The sequence below is a fragment of the Balaenoptera borealis genome (genome assembly GCF_965194805.1).
Source record: "Balaenoptera borealis genome assembly, chromosome: 3".
Classification (NCBI taxonomy): Eukaryota; Metazoa; Chordata; class Mammalia; order Artiodactyla; family Balaenopteridae; genus Balaenoptera; species Balaenoptera borealis.
Window position 1 is genome coordinate 145,905,787 of NC_138866.1, and position 19,284 is coordinate 145,925,070.

At 44.3% G+C, this 19,284-nt stretch overlaps 1 protein-coding gene across 1 annotated transcript in view; it reads right to left on the reverse strand.

The window, feature by feature from the left end:
* Positions 1 to 19,284, reverse strand: part of LOC309625794 (uncharacterized protein) — a 146,139-nt gene that overhangs the window by 78,178 nt on the left and 48,677 nt on the right. The gene's annotated exons all lie outside the window — the stretch shown is intronic.

Consider the following 19,284-nt stretch of genomic DNA (forward strand, 5'->3'; position numbering starts at 1 on the left):
CAGAATCAAATGAAACAGCATCTACAATCACCTAGCAGAGTGCTGGCACATAATAGGAACTCATTAAATATTAGTCACCTTCCCAAAAAGAGGAGGAAAGGAAAAGTGCCAGTGGACACAAGACTAAGAATGCAAGAAAGATGTATAATTAACAGAGCAAGAGCCCAGGGGAGCCAAGGAGGGATGAGATCAAAGCATGGGTGGAAGGCTTAGCCTGAACAGGGATAGGGACGCTTCTTCCTAGGGGGCAGCAGGAAGAAACCCTGGGAATTCAGAGAAGTTGGGGTGGGGAGGAGGAATGTAGAGGGACTTCACAGCAGGTAGTCTGGTCTCCTCGACCTTGGGGTTGGGGTCCTCTGCCGAGTGGAGCACAGGGGTGGCCTCAGAGGCTTGAGGACAGTGAGAAAGGTTGGATCAGCTGCCGTAATTGTTAGCAAGAGAAAAATGAAAGGTTGCTGCACAGCCAAGGCCCTGCTGCGCTCACCCCTGCAGACCCAATCCACACAGACTCGTGCCTTCTTCCTGTAATGTTTCTTTGGCTCTTTCTATCTTCCTTTGGGTCTTGAAAAGAGGGCACTGCATCTGGCTTGCCAGGAGACACGCTTAGGGGCCCAAGCCCAGGAACACACTCCCCCACCCCCAAAACGCGCAGCCCTAGTTTGGAGAGGACTCCTATGGAGCCCAGCCTCCTACCTGTCCTGCTCCTGCTAGAAAGAGAGAAACTGGGTCACGACAGAAAGCCATCTTTCGGAGTACCCAGTTCAATCTCTCCTTCCTTCCTCTAAATCGGAAGTTGGCAAACTTTTTCTGTAAAGGTCTACGGAGTAAATATTTTAGGCTTTCTAGGCGATATGGTCTCTGTCACAACCAACTTCTCAACTCTGCAGTTGTGGAGCAAAAGCAGCATAGACAATACATAAACAAATGAGCATGGCTGTGTTCCAATAAAACTTTATTTATGGACACCGAGATTTGAATTTCATATCACTTTCACGTGTCATGAAATATTATTCTTCTTTTGATTTTTTTTTTCCCCCAACCGTTTAAAATGTGAAAATCATTCTTAGCTCATGGGCTGTACAAAAACAATCGGTGGATGGGACTGGCCCACGCGTCATAATTTGCTGACCCTGTTCTAATAAACAGCAATGGCCGCCATTCATTAAATTCCTACTCCACACAAGATCTATTGATATTTCCTTAGTTAATCACCATTCCAGCCTTATTAAATTAGTAGGATTATCCCCATTTTAAAATTTGGAAAATCTGAGATTCAGAGAGCTTTTGTGACTTGCCTTAGAGTATCCAGCTCAGGAGTGGGAAAGCTGGGGTTCCAGCCCACGTCTATCTGCCCCCAAAGTCTTTCTCCTCCATCAGGCTCTTTCCAGAGCCTCTCACACCTTTCTGAGAGGTGCACAGCTTCATATTGTTCTGATTTGCAGTTGTTTGTAACATTGACTTAATTCCCGTGCAGAGGTGAAACTGCTTGAGGGCAGGAGTGTGTCTATTTATTCCCTCCTTACCGGCTAGCCCTCGGCCAGCCCATTTTAGCCACTCAACAGAGCAAACCACACAAAGAGTTGTTAAATTCAAGACCACAAACTGCAAAGCACCCTGAGTGCTGCCCAGCAATCCCAGCAGGTTTTTCTAGAAATTTCTTTCTCATTCTCTGAGATGATGATTGAATACCTCCTCTTCTCTCCATAGCCCTCCTCCACCCCCCGCTCCCCAGTCCCCCCTCACTCTCATCTGCCACTCTCACCTCATGCTTCATATAGAAACAGAAGCCATGCTCGGGTGCTCCAACTGCCTTCACCACACCCACCAACATCCCTCCATCTGAACCCAGAGTCTCGTCCACGAGTCCCTCTAGGATCTGGCAGTAGCTCCCTCGCTGGTCCCATTTCGCACCCTCTCCCCAGCCTCACTGCACCCCATGCTGTTCCTTGAACAGACCATGCACACTCCCAGCCCGGGCCTCTGCCCCTCACCCCATTCCCACCTGCTCCCCCACTCACCTCCTACACTGCTTCACTCCCTCCAGTCTCAGGGCAAAGGTCACCTCCTTAGAGTTCTTCTTGGGTTACCCTGTCTAAAATCGTCTTCCCCAACCTTTCTATCACATGACTTTGATTTATTTTTCTTCTCCCACGTCTCATTCCCTGACATTATTCCACATCTGTATTTGCACACGTGCTCCTTTTGTATCTCCCAAGTAGAGTGTGAGCGCTTTAAGGGCAAGGAAGGACTTGATCTGTTTTGCTCACTGATGGATCTCAGTGCCTAGAACAGGCATGTAAAGCAGGGACTCAATAAACATTTTTGAATGCACTAAGAAAACTCAGAGCCCCAGAAAAACTTTTGCCCGATTCTCCTTAAACTTCCCATCCCTGGAACTTTCTCTCCCTGTATCCCAGAGGCCTCCCTTCCAGGCCCCAGGGGCTCATAGGGATGGGAGAATCTCAGGGATCCTTCAAGAAACATTCTCCCCCTCCCTCTGCTGCCCCAGCCTGCATCTCCAGAGCCTGCTGGCATCGGAGCTGTTTCCGGGGCCTTGTAAACTTTCCTTAACGTAGGAAACCCAGAGCGGTGCTAGAAACCAGCACTGCAATTATAGGGCTTTTAAACTGCCAGGCTCCTCTGCGCTCATTTCCCCAGGGGTCCCTCAGAGGCCAGGTTGTGTGAGGTCCAGAGGGAGGAGGTGAGAGCACTCATGTTCGCCAGAGCAGAGCGCCTTTCCAGCGAACGCAGCAGCTGCCTGCTCAGGGCTTGGGAGGCGGGGCAGCCAACAGGGCAGCTCAGGGACCGAGAGCGGATCCTGGGCTCCACACCCCAAATCAGAACCTGGAACTGGCTGGGGTTGGAGGGTCTCCACCAGACCAGGGTCAGCTGGGGCAGGGGAATGGGGAGTGGGGGGGTGGTACTGACCTCAAAGTTAAGCCCATCTGCTTGCAGAGAAGCCAGAAGTGGCCCTGCTGACTGCTCCAGCTGCATCTCCAGGGAGGCCATCTGGAGCCCTGGGCATATATCTGTCCATCAGACAGCCTATGACATTGCAAATCTCTTCTTGGATTATCAGTCTGTCTTCCCCACCAGCCTATTGCTTCTTGAGGCTCAGAGACTGTGACTCTTATGTCCCCACAGTGTGTTCTCAGCCAATGTTTGCCTGATAAAGAAGTGGCCCAGGAGAGGCAGGTGGGGTCTGCAATGCACAGGGTAGAAAAGGGATCCCCAGCAAGTCCACCTCACATACAGCCCGGCATATCATGGGCTGCTAACTGCTCCGCAGCTCACAACAGTTTCCAAGAGTGTGCGTTTTGGAGGGGGATAGGGGTTAAGGAATTTGGCAAGGAGGTAGCTAGGACCCCCTCTCAGCTCAAGCCCACCAGGCACATCCTAAAACGCAGGGCTAGCTGTGGCCGCGGGAACAGCAGCTCTGGGGCTCCATCCTGCCTCTAGGATCAGTGGCTCAGCGTATCTGCACCACCAGGAGCTCAGCCACCCCCGGGACAGAGACAGGCCGCTGCTCCTCCCCTCTCTGGAACTCCCTCCTGTGAGCACAGTGACAGAGCTGAAAGGGACCTTGGGGGTCTTCTAGGCCAACCTCCTAAATAAAAAATGCTAGAAGTGGACACCCAGAACTCCTGGTGCAGGTATCTGGCATCCCAGCAGGACTATGGAGAGTGAAGCAGGAAGAGCTCCCAGGCACCACGGCCTTGGAGGAAGAGGCTCTTCACCCCTCAGGGCCTCTCCCTCATCACTGACAGCGAGGGGTTCCACCCTGGGGTCTGGGGCGGGGCCCCAGGATCTGTATTTCTAACAAGCCCTCAGGCGATGCTGCGGGGACATTCCATCAGTGTCGGGAGGAGGCAGCTTGATTCACTCCTCTATTGATGAATGGTTGACAGCCTAGAAAATGCCCTTCCTCCACCCCTTTCCTGGTCTCAGACATGGATGGTTCCCAAGGTCTGAGGGGGTTATGGGGTCCCTCCTCAAGCTCTCCCTGGCTTTGAAGACGATGTCCTTCAAAAGGATGGGGCAGGAGCCCCTCTGACGCTGCCACGGGGTGGCTGTGTCCCAGCTTGCACCCTTGGGGACCACGCCCCACGGTGATTCATGCCTCCACACCATGAGGAGGGCGTAGCCCAATGCAGGCCCTGTGCTGGGCATGGTGGGGTGGGGGGAAGGAAAGAGGAAGCCCCTACTACGCCCATCTGAACAGGACTCAATGAATACTCACAACCATCCTGTGGGGTGGCGATTATTGTCCCCATTTTACAGAGGAGGAAACTGAGGTTCTAAGAGGTGCAGTGGCTCCCCAGTGTCATCCATCTGGTACACGCAATGCCCAGGGCCAGGGCCAAGCGCTTCTGGCCCAAGGCTGGTATTCTCAGCTTCCCTTTGAGGCCTGAGGTAGTGGTCCCCATCCTGACCAGGGGAGCTGAGGCTACCAGGGGAGATATCCCAATGGGCTGAGAGAAAGCCAAGATAGGAGGAAGGAGGGCTGTGGGTTCTGATCCCAGTGGAGCTCGTACGGAAGTATCTAGATTACCCTACTGCGCCAAGCCCCCGCCGCCGAGTGAAGAGAAAGGTTTTGCTGGTGTGGTGTGCCTCCCCACGTCTGACTGTGATCCAGGGAACAGCCAGAGCTTGCAAACCTGAGTGCTAGATGAAAGGCCATTAATAAACCTCCTGGCAAGGCGTGACCTGAGCTGCGCAGGGGTGCCCTGTTCATAAATCTGCCATGGCGCTCCAGCTTCCGCACCATGGCCTGCGTGACGGGATGATTTGACTTGAGCAGCCTGCGGAAGAGGCCTAGAGAGGAGCTGGGTGTGTCCCGAGCCCTCGGAGGGGCCTTAGTGCCCCTCGCGCCCTAAGGACTTCTCTCTAGACTCAGCAGCAGCTAGAACCACAAGCGATACCTGGGCTGTTCCCACCCAGGGAAGCTACACACTTCACGGTTGAGGACTCTCCCTGGCCTGGAGTTCTGGGACCTCAGACAGGTGCTAGGCTGGTCTTTTCATCCAGAAAATGGACCTGGGGAAGCCAAGATCCTTCCAGCTCCCCGACTCTAGGATGCCTCTGCAAGCCTAATTGCGAGACTCAGTTTCCCTCTTGGGAGGGTAAGGAACTAACATTCTTGGAATAACCACCAAGATCCAGGCACCCTGCTTGTTCCACTCCAGTGAATCCCCTTAATAACCCAACGAGGCAAGTCCTATCGTGATCCCCACTTTGCAGAGGTGAAAACTGAGGCTCACAAAAGTTAAAATAACTTCCCTAGGACCATGGATCTGTTCCCCAAAATGACAGATTTAGTCACTCAGATCCTTTTGGGATATGACGGAATGTAAGTAAAAATAACACGGACAGAGGCAGGATTCAAACCCAGGCTGCTGGGCCTGCAAAGCCCCCGTGCTGTCCTGTAATTTATTCTTCTACGCCAGTGGTTTTCAATGGGGACATCTGGCAATGTCTGAAGATATTTTGGGTTGTCACTGCTGGGGGGAAGTGGTATGCAACTGACAGCGAGTGGATAGAAGCCATGCATGCTGCTAAACATCCTACAGTAAACAGGACAGCCCTCACCCCCAGCAACAAAGGATTATCTGGCCCCAAATGTAAACAGCACCACTGTTGAGAGACTTTGAACAGGAGCCAGATAGACTCGTGCTCTGGGCTTTCACTGCCCAGCACCTCTTAGGTCAGACCAGAGAGCTGGGCCAGTGATTTCCAAAGTGTCCAGTGAGGTACACTGGGTGTAAATGGCTATTGTGGCGGGGATGGGGATGAGAGGTGGTTCTTGTCCCTGTAACTTTGGGAAACGATGGGCTCAAAAAAACTAAGGCGTCTTAGGTACAGGACTTCTCAGTGTCAGTTTTAAGTCAACCTGTCTAGACTAAATCCCCACTTATTCAGTCAAGCACTAATCTAAGTGTCACTGTGTTACTTTACATCTAAAGTGTTATTTTATAGATGTGATTAAAATCCATAATCAGTTACCTCTAAGTAAGACAGATAATCCTAGATAATCTAGGTTGGCCTGATTCAGTCGGTCCAAAGGCCTTAAGAGCAGAGCTGAGGCTTCCCTGCTGAAGAAGTGCCGCTTGTGGCCTGGAGCTCCACCCCGTGCGCAGGACCCTCAGCCTGCCCTTCCTGACAGCCTGCCCTTCAGACTCCAGATCTGTCTGGTCAGCCCCGACAGCTGCATAAAACAACTCTTTGCTATAAATCCCTATCGATTTTTCTATCTACCCCACTGGCCCTGTTTCTCTTGTTGGATTCTGCCTGATACAATTTGTACCATGATTCATAATCTCCAAGAGTAGAATGTAGTTTTACGACAATTCCCAAACAGATTTGTCCAGTAGGGCCTTGAGGTTGAGGAGCACCTCATGGGATTCATGTCTGGCAGATCTCTCTCTCTGGCAAACTCTGATTTAGGCAAACTGAGCTGGCCGGTCCTAAGGGAATGTCAGCTCCCTATGACAGTTGACCGTGACCGTGACCGTGTGCTCCCACTGTGGGCAGAGCGTTCTCATCACCATCATGTCAGCCACGCTCCAAAGTCTTGGCTGCTCACAAAACACGTCCTCCACATCAGCTCAGGTCGAACTCACTGGGACACCTCGGGCCCAGACGTTTGCTCTCAGTCGACGTCCTAGTCTATAGAGCAGAGCTGACAAGCCCAGTCCTTCACCAAGGGGGTAAAGACAAAATCAGACAGTTCATGGAGAGTCCCTGGCACACAGAGTGTGGTGGGTGTTCAACCAGTGCCAACCCCTTCTCTCTCCTCCCCCTGCTAATGAGCTACGCTAAAGCAGGCCTCCTATATCTCCTTACATAGATAAGGTATGAGCAATACGTTAAAAACCAATACCTTTAAAACCACTCAGAATGTTCAGCATTTGCCAGAAGATGCTACGGTGCTCTCCTAGGCCCATGGCCCACCCTGAATTTAACAGGCCCATGTTTACAAACCCAAATCCATGCATCTCCGAGGCTCCCACACATATCCCAGCTGTCCTTCCAAGATGTATGTTTGGAGAGTCTCTGGCAGTGTCTCCGCCAGCTGATGCCTCTCAGAGCGTTCCTGACACTCAGTCTGGGCCCCAGGCAGCCACTCAGGGGCGGTGAGAGGGGGAATCAGGCGACACTTCTGTTATCTAAGGACCATCGGGACCCCAAGCTGCAGGGATCAGGCCAGAGCTCGGAAAGCAGGACATGTGGGAAACTCTAGCAGCTAAGAGCAGGGAATTGGAGCCCAAGACACTGCTCACTCTGGGCCCCGGATTTTTCCGGCTTTCTGTCTGTCTGTCTGTCTGTCTGTCTGTCTGTCTGTCTGTCTCTCTCTCTCTCTCTCTCTCTCGGGGTGTGTATGCATTTACGCTCATGAGCACATGCACACACACCCTTTCCCAGGGCTCAGCCACCCTGTAACAATCCAATCACACCGAACAATAGCCAAGAACCAGGAAGAAATGCAAGTCCCTTGATTGGACGGAACATAGATCACAGTTGATGCTGTAATGAGCATGCACTTCACACATGGGAGAGCAACTCAGCCCTCACTTGGACTCTATTTATCCTATCTTACAGCACTGCGTCAGTAAGCGACATCTGAATCACCAGGACAGCTTGTTAAATACAGACCACTGGCCCCACCCCCAGAGTTTCTGATTCATCTGGTCTTGGATGGGGCCCAAGAATTTGCATGTCTAACAAGTTCCCAGGTGAAGCTGATGCTGCCGGCCGAGGGGCCTCACTTTAAGGACCACCGCTTCACAGCTTAGTTAAGCCAAGTCTGGACTCCCAAGCAGTACCTGATCAGAATGGAATCAGTGAGTGTATGTTTTGGGGGCAGGGCAGATGCTGGTAGTGGTGAGCCCTGCCAAAGCCAGGCTTTCTGACAGCTGCAGGAAGTGACAGTTGACAGCCCAATAGCAAAGAAAGAGACAGCAAACTATAAAAAGCAGACATAGGAACTCAAAAAGCAAAGCAGTCTGAAGCCATCTCAGTGGGATAAAATTATTATATACCCCTAAATAAATCCTGAGGAAGCACTCTCTTGGAGCATTGAATAGTCATGATATTCACAGTGGAGGCCCTGAAGTATGAAGAAAGCAACTCTTAGCCTGCTTAAGAGGGCAGGGAACGTTAAATTAATTTTGAAAAAAGAAAATCTACATCTAATTTGTTGGCAATAAAATCATCTGGGTGCTCAATGGATTATAAACGTGGCAAGCTGGAAAATTTACTCTGTGTGCTAATTCATTTACCTCGTTACCCATGGTTTTACTTTGTGTGTGCAACTGTGTATGTGTGCACCCACACATCTGCACAAGAACGTATTTTGCATAAATGCATTCCCTAACGCTCATTGCTACCCATTCTCAGGTCTATTCTTAAACATCATTTCCCCCTTGACCATTCAGGCAACGTTAGGTTCCCAACTAAAGCGCCTTAGATGCACCTATTGCATCTTTAATTGTTCAAACCGTTGTCTTCCTCGCCAGAATGTAAGCATTGTGAAGGAATAGGATCATGACTGCCTTTTTTTCTAGGAGTTTCCATTACCTAAGAGAGTAAAACACAGTAGGTGCCCATTCATGGCTGTTGACTGCATGACTATCATGACTATCACATACTTGCCACTTTTCCTTCGTGCTTTCACTCCTTTCACTGCACCTCCCCCCACTACCCCCTTTACAAAGACTAGGAAAATGTAGGGCAAGGAGCACGGAGCATGCACCTTTAGGCAGCCCATGTTCTGAAAGATGGCATAACTTGTGCTTACTCCTGTTAGCTAGGGAGTCAGTCAGTCTTCTGGAGGGAGGTTTTAATCAGAATTTGCATATTCTGGGTGAGGCAGGGACAAGGAGGAGGATGCAAAATCAATTAGATTATTCCACTCCAAGTCTGCACCCCCTGGCTGTTCCTAATGAAGCCATCTTCTATCTCTTCGCCTGCCACTCGCCACCAACACATGCAGGCCCCTCCTTATCCTCTAACTCCAAACGAACCACCCCAAGAAAGACAGGGCTTGGCATTCCTGGCCCAGAACACCAGCAGATCGAAAATGGAGACAAAACTGACTGAGAAAACCATGCGTTCCATAATTGATTCATTTGCCTGTAAATAAAGAGCATTAATGAGAATCAGCCTGAGTGCCTCATTAGCAGGAACCCCCCCCCCCCATGGGCTGGTGGGGAAAGTAGAGATCCGTGCCCTCTGCACAGGACTGATTGCATCAGCCCAGCAGCATTCATGGATATTGGAAGACTCTCTGCCACACTCCCCCACCCGACAACCCCATCTTCCTCTCCCAGCTCCATCGCAGCCTGCAAGCACACAAATTCACTTCATGAGAACTCTGCAGAACTCCTAAGCTCATGAAGAACCCCACTAATACAGACGTGCAAGGATGAGATGAACTAGCAGCTGCCTCAGCCCGTGAAGACGTTTTCTTCATTTTGCTTTTGGCCAGTTTCAAATGGGGTTATGATTTTCCCAAAACTTCTATCCAGAAGGTTGTTCCAAGAGAGAACATAACTTTTTCTTTTTTTTGAATTTTTGAAATTTTATTTTATTTATTTTTTTATACAGCAGGTTCTTATTAGTTATCCATTTTATACATATTAGTGTATACATGTCAATTCCAATCTCCCAATTCATCCCACCACCACCACCACCACCACCCCCTCCACTTTCCCCCCTTGGTGTCCATACATTTGTTCTCTACATCTGTGTCTCAATTTCTGCCCTGCAGACCGGTTCATCTGTACCATTTTCCTAGGTTCCACATATATGTGTTAATATATGATATTTGTTTTTCTCTTTCTGACTTACTTCACTCTGTATAACAGTCTCTAGATCCATCCACGTCTCTACAAATGACCCAATTTCGTTCCTTTTTATGGCTGAGGAATATTCCATTGTATATATGTACCACATCTTCTTTATCCATTCGTCTGTCGATGGGCATTTACATTGCTTCCATGACCTGGCTATTGTAAATAGTGCTGCTATGAACATTGGGGTGCATGTGTCTTTTTGAATTATGGTTTTCTCTGGGTATATGCCCAGTAGTGGGATTGCTGGGTCATATGATAATTCTATTTTTAGTTTTTTAAGGAACCTCCATACTGTTCTCCATAGTGGCTGTATCAATTTACATTCCCACCAACAGTGCAAGAGGCTTCCCTTTTCTCCACATCCTCTCCAGCATTTGTTGTTTGTAGATTTTCTGATGATGCCCATTCTAACTGGTGTGAGTGATACGTCATTGTAGTTTTGATTGGCATTTCTCTAATAATTAGTGATGTTGAGCAGCTTTTCATGTGCTTCTTGGCCATCTGTATGCCTTCTTTGGAGAAATGTCTACTTAGGTCTTCTGTCCATTTTTGGATTGGGCTGTTTGTTTTTTAATATTGAGCTGAATGAGCTGTTTATATATGTTGGAGATTAATCCTTTGTCCGTTGATTCATTTGCAAATATCTTCTCCCATTCTGAGGGTTGTCTTTTTGTCTTGTTTGTAGTTTCCTTTGCTTTGCAAAAGCTTTTAAGTTTCATTAGGTCCCATTTGTTTATTTTTGTTTTTATTTCCATTACTCTAAGAGGTGGATCAAAAAAGATCTTGCTGTGATTTGTGTCAAAGAGTGCTCTTCCTTTGTTTTCCTCTAAGAGTTTTATAGTGTCCAGTCTTACATTTAGGTCTCTAAATACATTTTTTTATTTATTTTTTTATTTTTTTATTTTTTAAAGATTTATTGATTGATTGATTGATTGGTATGTTGGGTCTTCGTTTCTGTGCTAGGGCTTCCTGTAGTTGCGGCAAGCGGGGGCTACTCTTCATCGCGGTGCGCGGGCCTCTCACTATTGTGGCCTCTCTTGTTGCGGAGCACAGGCTCCAGACGCGCAGGCTCAGTAGTTGTGGCTCACGGGCCTAGTTGCTCCGCGGCATGTGGGATCCTCCCAGACCAGGGCGTGAACCCGTGTCCCCTGCATTAGCAGGCAGATTCTCAACCACTGCGCCACCAGGGAAGCCCCTCTAAATCCATTTTGAGTTTATTTTTGTGTATGGTGTTAGGGAGTGTTCTAATTTCATTCTTTTACATGTAGCTGTCCAGTTTTCCCAGAACCACTTATTGAAGAGACTGTCTTTTCTCCATTGTATATCCTTGCCTCCTTTGTCATAGATTAGTTGACCATAGGTGCGTGGGTTTATCTCTGGGCTTTCTATCTTGTTCCATTGATCTATGTTTCTGTTTTTGTGCCAGTACCATATTGTCTTGATTACTGTAGCTTTATAGTAGAGTCTGAAGTCAGGGAGTCTGATTCCTGCAGCTCCGTTTTTTTCCCTCAAGACTGCTTTGGCTATTCGGGGTCTTTTGTGTCTCCATACAAATTTTAACATTTTTTGTTCTAGTTCTGTGGAAAATGCCATTGGTAATTTGATAGGGATTGCATTGAATCTGTAGATTGCTTTGGGTAGTATAGTCATTTTCACAATATTGATTCTTTCAATCCAAGAACATGGTGTATCTCTCCACCTGTTTGTGTCATCTTTGATTTCTTTCATCAGTGTCTTATAGTTTTCTGCATACAGGTCTTTTGTCTCCCTAGGTAGGTTTATTCCTAGGTATTTCATTCTTTTTGTTGCAGTGGTAAATGGGAGTGTTTCCTTAATTTCTCTTTCAGATTTTTCATCATTAGTGTATAGGAATGCAAGAGATTTCTGTGCATTAATTTTGTATCCTGCAATTTTACCAGATTCATTGATTAGCTCTAGTAGTTTTCTGGTGGCATCTTTAGGATTCTCTCTATATAGTATCATGTCATCTGCAAACAGTGACAGTTGTACTTCTTCTTTTCCAATTTGTATTCCTTTTATTTCTTTTTCTTCTCTGATTGCCATGGCTAGGACTTCCAAAACTATGTTGAATAATAGCGGTGAGAGTGGACATACTTGTCTTGTTCCTGATCTTAGAGGAAATGCTTTCAGTTTTCCACCAGTGAGAATGATGTTTGCTGTGGGTTTGTCATATATGGACTTTATTATGTTGAGGTCGTTTCCCTCTATGCCCATTTTCTGGAGAGTTTTTATCATAAATGGGTGTTGAATTTTGTCAAAAGCTTTTTCTGCATCTATTGAGATGATCATATGGTTTTTATTCTTCCATTTGTTAATATGGTGTATCACATTGATTGATTTGTGTATATTGAAGAATCTGCATCCCTGGGATAAATCCCACTTGATCATGGTGTATGATCCTTTTAATGTGTTGTTGGATTCTGTTTGCTAGTATTTTGTTGAGGATTTTTGCATCTATATTCATCAGTGACATTGGTTTGTAATTTTCTTTTTTTGTAGTATCTTTGTCTGGTTTTGGTATCAGGGTGATGGTGGCCTCATAGGATGAGTTTGGGAGTGTTCCTTCCTCTGCAATTTTTTGGAAGAGTTTGAGAAGGATGGGTGTTAGGTCTTCTCTAAATATTTGATAGAATTCACCTGTGAAGCCATCTGGTCCTGGACTTTTAGAACATATCTTTTTAAGGCAGTACTTTTTCCTATTTACCACTAGTATCCCAAAGGCATATTCCTTGGACAGACTTCCTTTCTCACATATAAGTCAGGGTATCCTAGATTACACTATGGTAACAAACTCTCTAAAATCTCATTGACTCTCAATTACAAAAGATTATATCCCACTCATGCTGCTTGCCTGTCACAGATCAGTTATGGCTCTGCTCCAAGAACCGTGTTGAAGGAGCAGCCTACTGGAGATCACCGATCATCATGACAGAAGGAGAGTGAACTTGGCAGAAGCACACACTGGCTTTTACAGCTTCTTTATTGGCTAAAGCAAGTCACATGGCCATGCTTAGGCTCAAATGGATGGAGATATGTAATCCTTCCCCAGGGAAGAGCACAAAAGAAAAAGATACCAAATATGAGTTGAACAGTTATACAATCTACCATAACCCTTGACTTCCCAGGCTTTCAACTTCCTCACAATACGTTCATAAGTTCTCACCCATACCATCGTCACCCACAGCACCATCATTCTCCATGACCCCATCACCACTTTCACCAGCCTCATCACAACCACATCAATATCCTCATTAACAACATTATCACTACCTGCCTTAACCCACGTTCCCTGGGAAAGAGAGCCTGCCTGGGGGAGAAGCTTACCTACTGACATTTAGTTGCAGAGTGCAATACCAGGGAAAAGGAGACTGAGGCAGGAAAGGAGGGACAGCGAATAGAGGGGATATTTAAGAAGCAAGCCACAGTTTCATAACAAATGCAACTGACTGTTGAGTCTTGCAGATCTTCAGATCTTAATGGTTCATCTGCTGCACCTCTTACAGAGTTTATTTGTGAGGAGGAATGGAGAAGAATTTATCTGTTGATTCCTTCCCAGCCCCCATCTCCCATTAGTCAAAGTCAGCTCTATGGAGCATTTGCACCCTTGCTTTTCTGAAACGTGTAACCTGGTCTCCTGGGCAACCTCTAGAGGAGCCAGAGCTTTTGGGGGTCCAGGACAGAGCAGACAGTCTCTTCTTGTTCAAGGACCCTCCATCTGCAACGGTAGCAATGGCAGTGCTGGAGATCCGGGTTTCTTGCAGTGGAACAATAGGGTGAGCTCTCGCTAGGGCTGCTCAACTGAAGAGCAAGGCAAGTGACCAAGGCCCAGGCAGAGGGAAGGTGTGGCCACATGGACCTGGGGTGGCACACAAATGGGGTCCAGTACAATTATCCATTGTGCCTTTCAGATCTGCTCATACCCATTTATAATACATGGATCTTATATCAGATCAATACACTTTCAATTCTTCCCCAAGAGGTGAGAGAGAAAATCCAGTTCTTCAACGTAATGGCAAATTGCAATATTCCAAAAAGAATTAAAGGAGGTTAGTAAGCCAAACTCGGTACATCCGTACTACTGCAGCTGGTCCTAGAGTTGTTACAACTGGCATTCACCATCACGCTCATTCAGCATCCATTTTGACTAGTCTGCATTCCTTCCCTGCTGGAGTGACCTACACCTTCATCCCCAGGAAGTTTAAATCCTTAGTTGCCTAGACCTTGTAGAGCCATTGTTGCTAGAGTTGCCCGCGGGCACGGAAGCCCCAAAATAAGCTCCCAGTGAATCTTCTAGGTTCCAGACATTGTCTTCCTTGTGCCCATGATGTAGCATCAAACCTAGCTCCTCATGGTAATCAGAGTCAATTATTCCCCCACCCAGTAACTCCTTTCTTTTTCTATTGGTTTCACTGGCACAAGGACCTAAAAGTTGCCAAGTGGTAGTTGCAATTTCTAGTTAAGTAGGATCTTTACTGTGCTCCCTGGAAGCCATAATTCCCTTCAATGAGCTCTGGGTCTAAGAACTGATAGAAATCTGGAAATCAGGCAAGGGACCACAATTTTCCACTCTTGTAGGTGACATCAACCTCCTGCTGGGCTGGCAGCTCTGACTTTTTCTGCATCTATTCATAGTTTCTCTCCCTTAATCTGTTTAGGTGATGAATTTAATTGATTGATTTTCAAATGTTATGGCAATCTTGCATTCTTGGAATAAGTCCCTTTTAGTCATAATATATTATTCATTGTCTATATTGCCAGACCAAATTTGCTAATATTTTGCTCAGGATTTTAAAATCTATATTCATGAGGGATACTGGTAATTTATTTTCTTTTAATGTCCTTGTCTGGTTTTGATATGAACAAAAGTATTCCTTCCTCCTCTGTGTTCTTAAAAAGTTTATTGAATATTAGTATATTTCTTCCTTAAGTACTTGATAGAGTTCACCAATGAAGCCATCTGGGCTGGGAGTTTCTTTGTGAGATACTTTATAAATATTTGTATTTGTGAGACTTTTATATTTACACATTTATTTACCATTTCTGGTGCTTTCCATTCCTTCCTAAAGATCAGAATTTCTACCTGATGCATTTCTCTTCAACCTAAAGATCTATCCTTAGCATTTCTTGTAGTACAGGTTTGCTGGCAACAAATTCTCTCATTTCTTTTATCTGAAAATATTATTATTTCATCTTCATTCTGAAAGAATATTTTCACGGGAGATATAATGCTAGATTGACCTTTTTTTTTTTCAAATTAGCACATTGTAGATGTTTTTCCACTGTATTCTGGCCTCTATGATTACTGATGAGAAGTCAGTGGAAATTTGAGTCATTGGCACCATACATGTATTGTATCACTTTTCTCTGGCTGCTATCGTGCTTTTCTCCTTATGTTTGGTTTTTAGCACTTTGACTATGATTTGCCTAGATGTAATTTTCTTTATATTTATCCTTAGAGTCACTAATCTTGAATCTGTCCATTTATGTCTTCACATAATGGAAATTCTCAGCCATTATATCTTTTTTGTTTGTTTGTTTAGGTGCTATCTACATGACTGGTTTATTTTTTTCTCTTCCACTCATGGAGACATTTATTGAACAGATATTTACAAGCAAATAAGCACAGAAAACCATATAATCTCTTCTGTATCTTGCTTAAGCCCCAGTCCTTTTTAGGTCAGTAGTTGTCAACCTCGGCTGCACCTGGGAAGCTTTAAAACATACTGATGCCTGAGTCCCATCTCAGAGATTCTGATGATATGGATATGGGGTGTGGCCTGGGCACTTGGGCATAGGTTTGTTTTTTTTTTAATATTGTCAGGTTTATTAATCAGCCATTATATCTTCAAATATTTTCTTTTCTGCCCTATGCTCTCTCTCTTCTCCTTCTGGGACTCCAATTCCAAAGACATTAGACCTTCTGATGTTGTCCCACAGCTCCCTGATCCCCTATTCTCTTTTTTATTCAATCATTTTCACTCTCTACTTCAGATTATAGAATTTCTACTCATTTGTCTTCAAGTTCACTGGACTCTCTATCACCTCCATTTTCTTTGACTTATTTTTTACTTTATTGATTTCTACAGTTATCTTTATGTTTTCCTCTTCACTATTAACTTTAGGCTTAATTTCTTTCTTTCTTTTTCTAGCTTCTTAAGGTGGAAGCCAGATCACTGATTTTAAACGTTTTTTCTTAATATCAGCACTTCAGGCTGATATAAAGCTATAATGCTTTATTTCTATCCCAAATTCTTACATGTTGTGTTTTCAGTATCATTTAGTTCAAAGTACTTTCTCATTTCCCTTATGATTACTTCCATGACCTATGGTTACTTAGAAGTGTACTGTTTAATTTCCAAATATTCGGGGATTTTCCAAATATCTTATTGTTATTGATTTCTAATTTAGTATCATTGTGATCAGAGAACATACTCTGTATCATTTCAATCTTTTGAAATTCATCAAGACTAGTTTTATGGCCCAGTATATGTTCTAGCATAGTGCACATTCCATATGCACTGGAAAAGAAAGTGATTGTATATTCTACAGATGTTGGGTGTATTGTTCTATAATTGTCAGTTAGGTCAAGTTGGTTCATAGTGTTGTTCAAATTTTCAATATACTAACTGATGTTTTATTTACTGGTTCTGTGAATGACAGTGACATGATATTAAAATATCCAACAATGGTTATAGATTTTTCTTTTTCTTCCTTTATTTCCATCCATTTTGGCTTCATATATTTGCAGCTTGTTAGTAGATGTACACACATTTAGGATTGTTATACCTTCCTGATGAATTGGCCCGTTTATTCTTATAAAATGACCCTCTTATCTCTGTGATACTTTTTAACTTGTCTGATATTAATACAGCCATTTCAGTCTTCTTATGCTAAGTGTTTACAAGTTATATATTTTTCCATGCTTCCATCTGTCTAAGTCTTTAGATTGAAAGTAAGTTTCTCATAGAAAACATATAGTTGGGTCTTACTGTTTTATCCCTCTGATCTTTATCTTTTAACTGGAGTGTTTAGTATTAGTCTCCATGTACATTTTAAAACTTTATTGATATGGTGGATTTAGTTCTATCATCTTACTATTTTTTGGTATATGTCCCCTATGTTTTTTGTTCCTCTGTTCTTCCTTTTCCTACTGTCTCTTGGGCTAATCAGTTTTTTTTTTTTTTTAAGTATTCCAGTCTATCTCCTCAATTAGCCATACCTCTTTGCATTATTTCTTGGTGGTTCTCTTAGGATTACAATATACATATTTAATTTATCACAATGTACCTTGAATTAATATTATGCTACTTCACACACAAGAAGTGTGAAGTAAAATAGTACAACAGTAAAATTCTATTTCATCCTCCACTCTTTGTACTATTGCTGTCATATATTTTCCTTCTACACAATACATTGTTATTATTTTCATTCTAGAGAATTGTCATTTAAGTAATTTTTAATCTTTCTTTTCCCATATATTTACATTTTTATTACTCTTCATTTTCTCCCCTGGATTCAAATTTCCATCTGGCATCATTTTCCCTTTTCTTCAAAAACGCCCATTAGCATTTCTTACAGTGCAGGTCTCTCAGCCTTCACTTATCTGATAATATCTTTACTCTTGCCTTCATTTTTGTTTTTTTTTTTTCATTTTGCCTTCATTTTTGAAAGATTTTTACACTGGATATGGAATTCTAAGTTGACTGATTATTTTTTCTGATTTTAAATATGTCATCCCATTCTCTTCTGGAATGTTTTTTATGAGGAGTCAGCTGTTATTCTTATCATCTTTCCCCTGTATGCTGCTTTTTTAGACTTTTTATCTGGATGCCTTTAAGACTTATTTCTTATCCATTGTTTTCATCATTTTGATCATGTGTGATTTTCTTTGTATTTATCTTCCTTGGTGTTTGCTCTCTTTTTTTCTATAAATTGCTGGTTTTGAGCAAATTGGGAAATTTTTAGTCAGTATTTGTTTAATTATTTTTCCTACCCCATGCTCCTATTCCTTTTTCTTTCTTTTTTTCTTTTTTTTTCTGGGACTCCAAATACATGTATTCTAAGCTCCTTAATATTTCTTTCAAAGGTTATTAAGACTCTATTCTTTTATTTTCACCTTTTTTCTCTCTCTGTTTCACTTCAGATAATTTCCATTGACTTGTCTTGAAATTCACTCATCCTCTTTTCTATTCTGTCAAATCTGCATTAATCTCATCCAACAGAATTTTTATTTTGGATACTTTATTTTTTAGTGTTAGCATTTCCATTGATTCTGTTTTACAGTTTTCATATATCTTTTGAAATTCCTCTTCTCCTCACCCATTATGTCATCTTTTCCTACAGACTCAACATATTCATCACAATTATTTTAAAGTTTTTGCTAAAACTGACATCCGGATCATCTCTGGGTCTGTTTCTTTTTTTTTTTTTTTGGCTGCGTTGGGTCTTCGTTGCTGCACACGGGCTTTCTCTAGTTGTGGCGAGCGGGGGCTACTCTTCCTTGTGGTGCGCGGGCTTCTCACTGCAGTGGCTTCTCTTGTTGCGGAGCACAGGATCTAGGCGTGCGGGCTTCAGTAGTTGTGGCATGCGGGCTCAGTAGTTGTGGCTCACAGCTCTAGAGCACAGGCTCAGTAGTTGTGGCACACGGGCTTAGTTGCTCCACAGCATGTGGCATCTTCCTGGACCAGGGCTCAAATCTGTGTCCCCTGCATCGGCAGGCGGATTCTTAACCACTGCGCCACCAGGGAAGCCCTCTGGGTCTGTTTCTATTTACTGTTTTTTCTCTTGACTTTGGGTCCCATTTTCCTGTTTCTTCTCATATCTAATAATATATATTTTTTATTACATCTAGGACATTGAGGATGATGTTATAGGGCTCTGGATACCATTATCTTCCTTAGAAGAGTATTGATTCTTGTTCTAGCAAGCAGTTAAATTACTGGCAGATAACCCTGATCTTGTGGAAGCTTAATTTTAAGTTTTGTTAAGGTAGGTCTTTTCAGTTTTTCCTTTATCCTAAGGAGCAGTCCTTAGTCCTTGTACATAGTCCTTACTCCCAGAGTTTGACCCTTCTCACATTTTAACAAAAAGCCTAAGGTATTGTCAAGCTCTTTTACTTTGGCAGAACTTGAACTCTAAATCATGTATCCACAGCACTGGGGAGTTGCTGTAATATCTGCTTAGTAAGATTGCTAGTGTTTTCTTCTGGGATTCCTTGGAGTCTTGCCCTATGTCTTCACAGTCAGCTAAGGATTTGAAGAAAGATCTGCAGATTTGGGAGGTCCCTCTTACATGACTCCCTCTTTTCCTGGATATCCCCCCTTAACTTTCAGCCATTCTAGCAGCCCTGAACTCCAACCTCTGTCTCCTCAGTCCATTAGTAATTCTGTATGAGCTCTATTCCCGTACA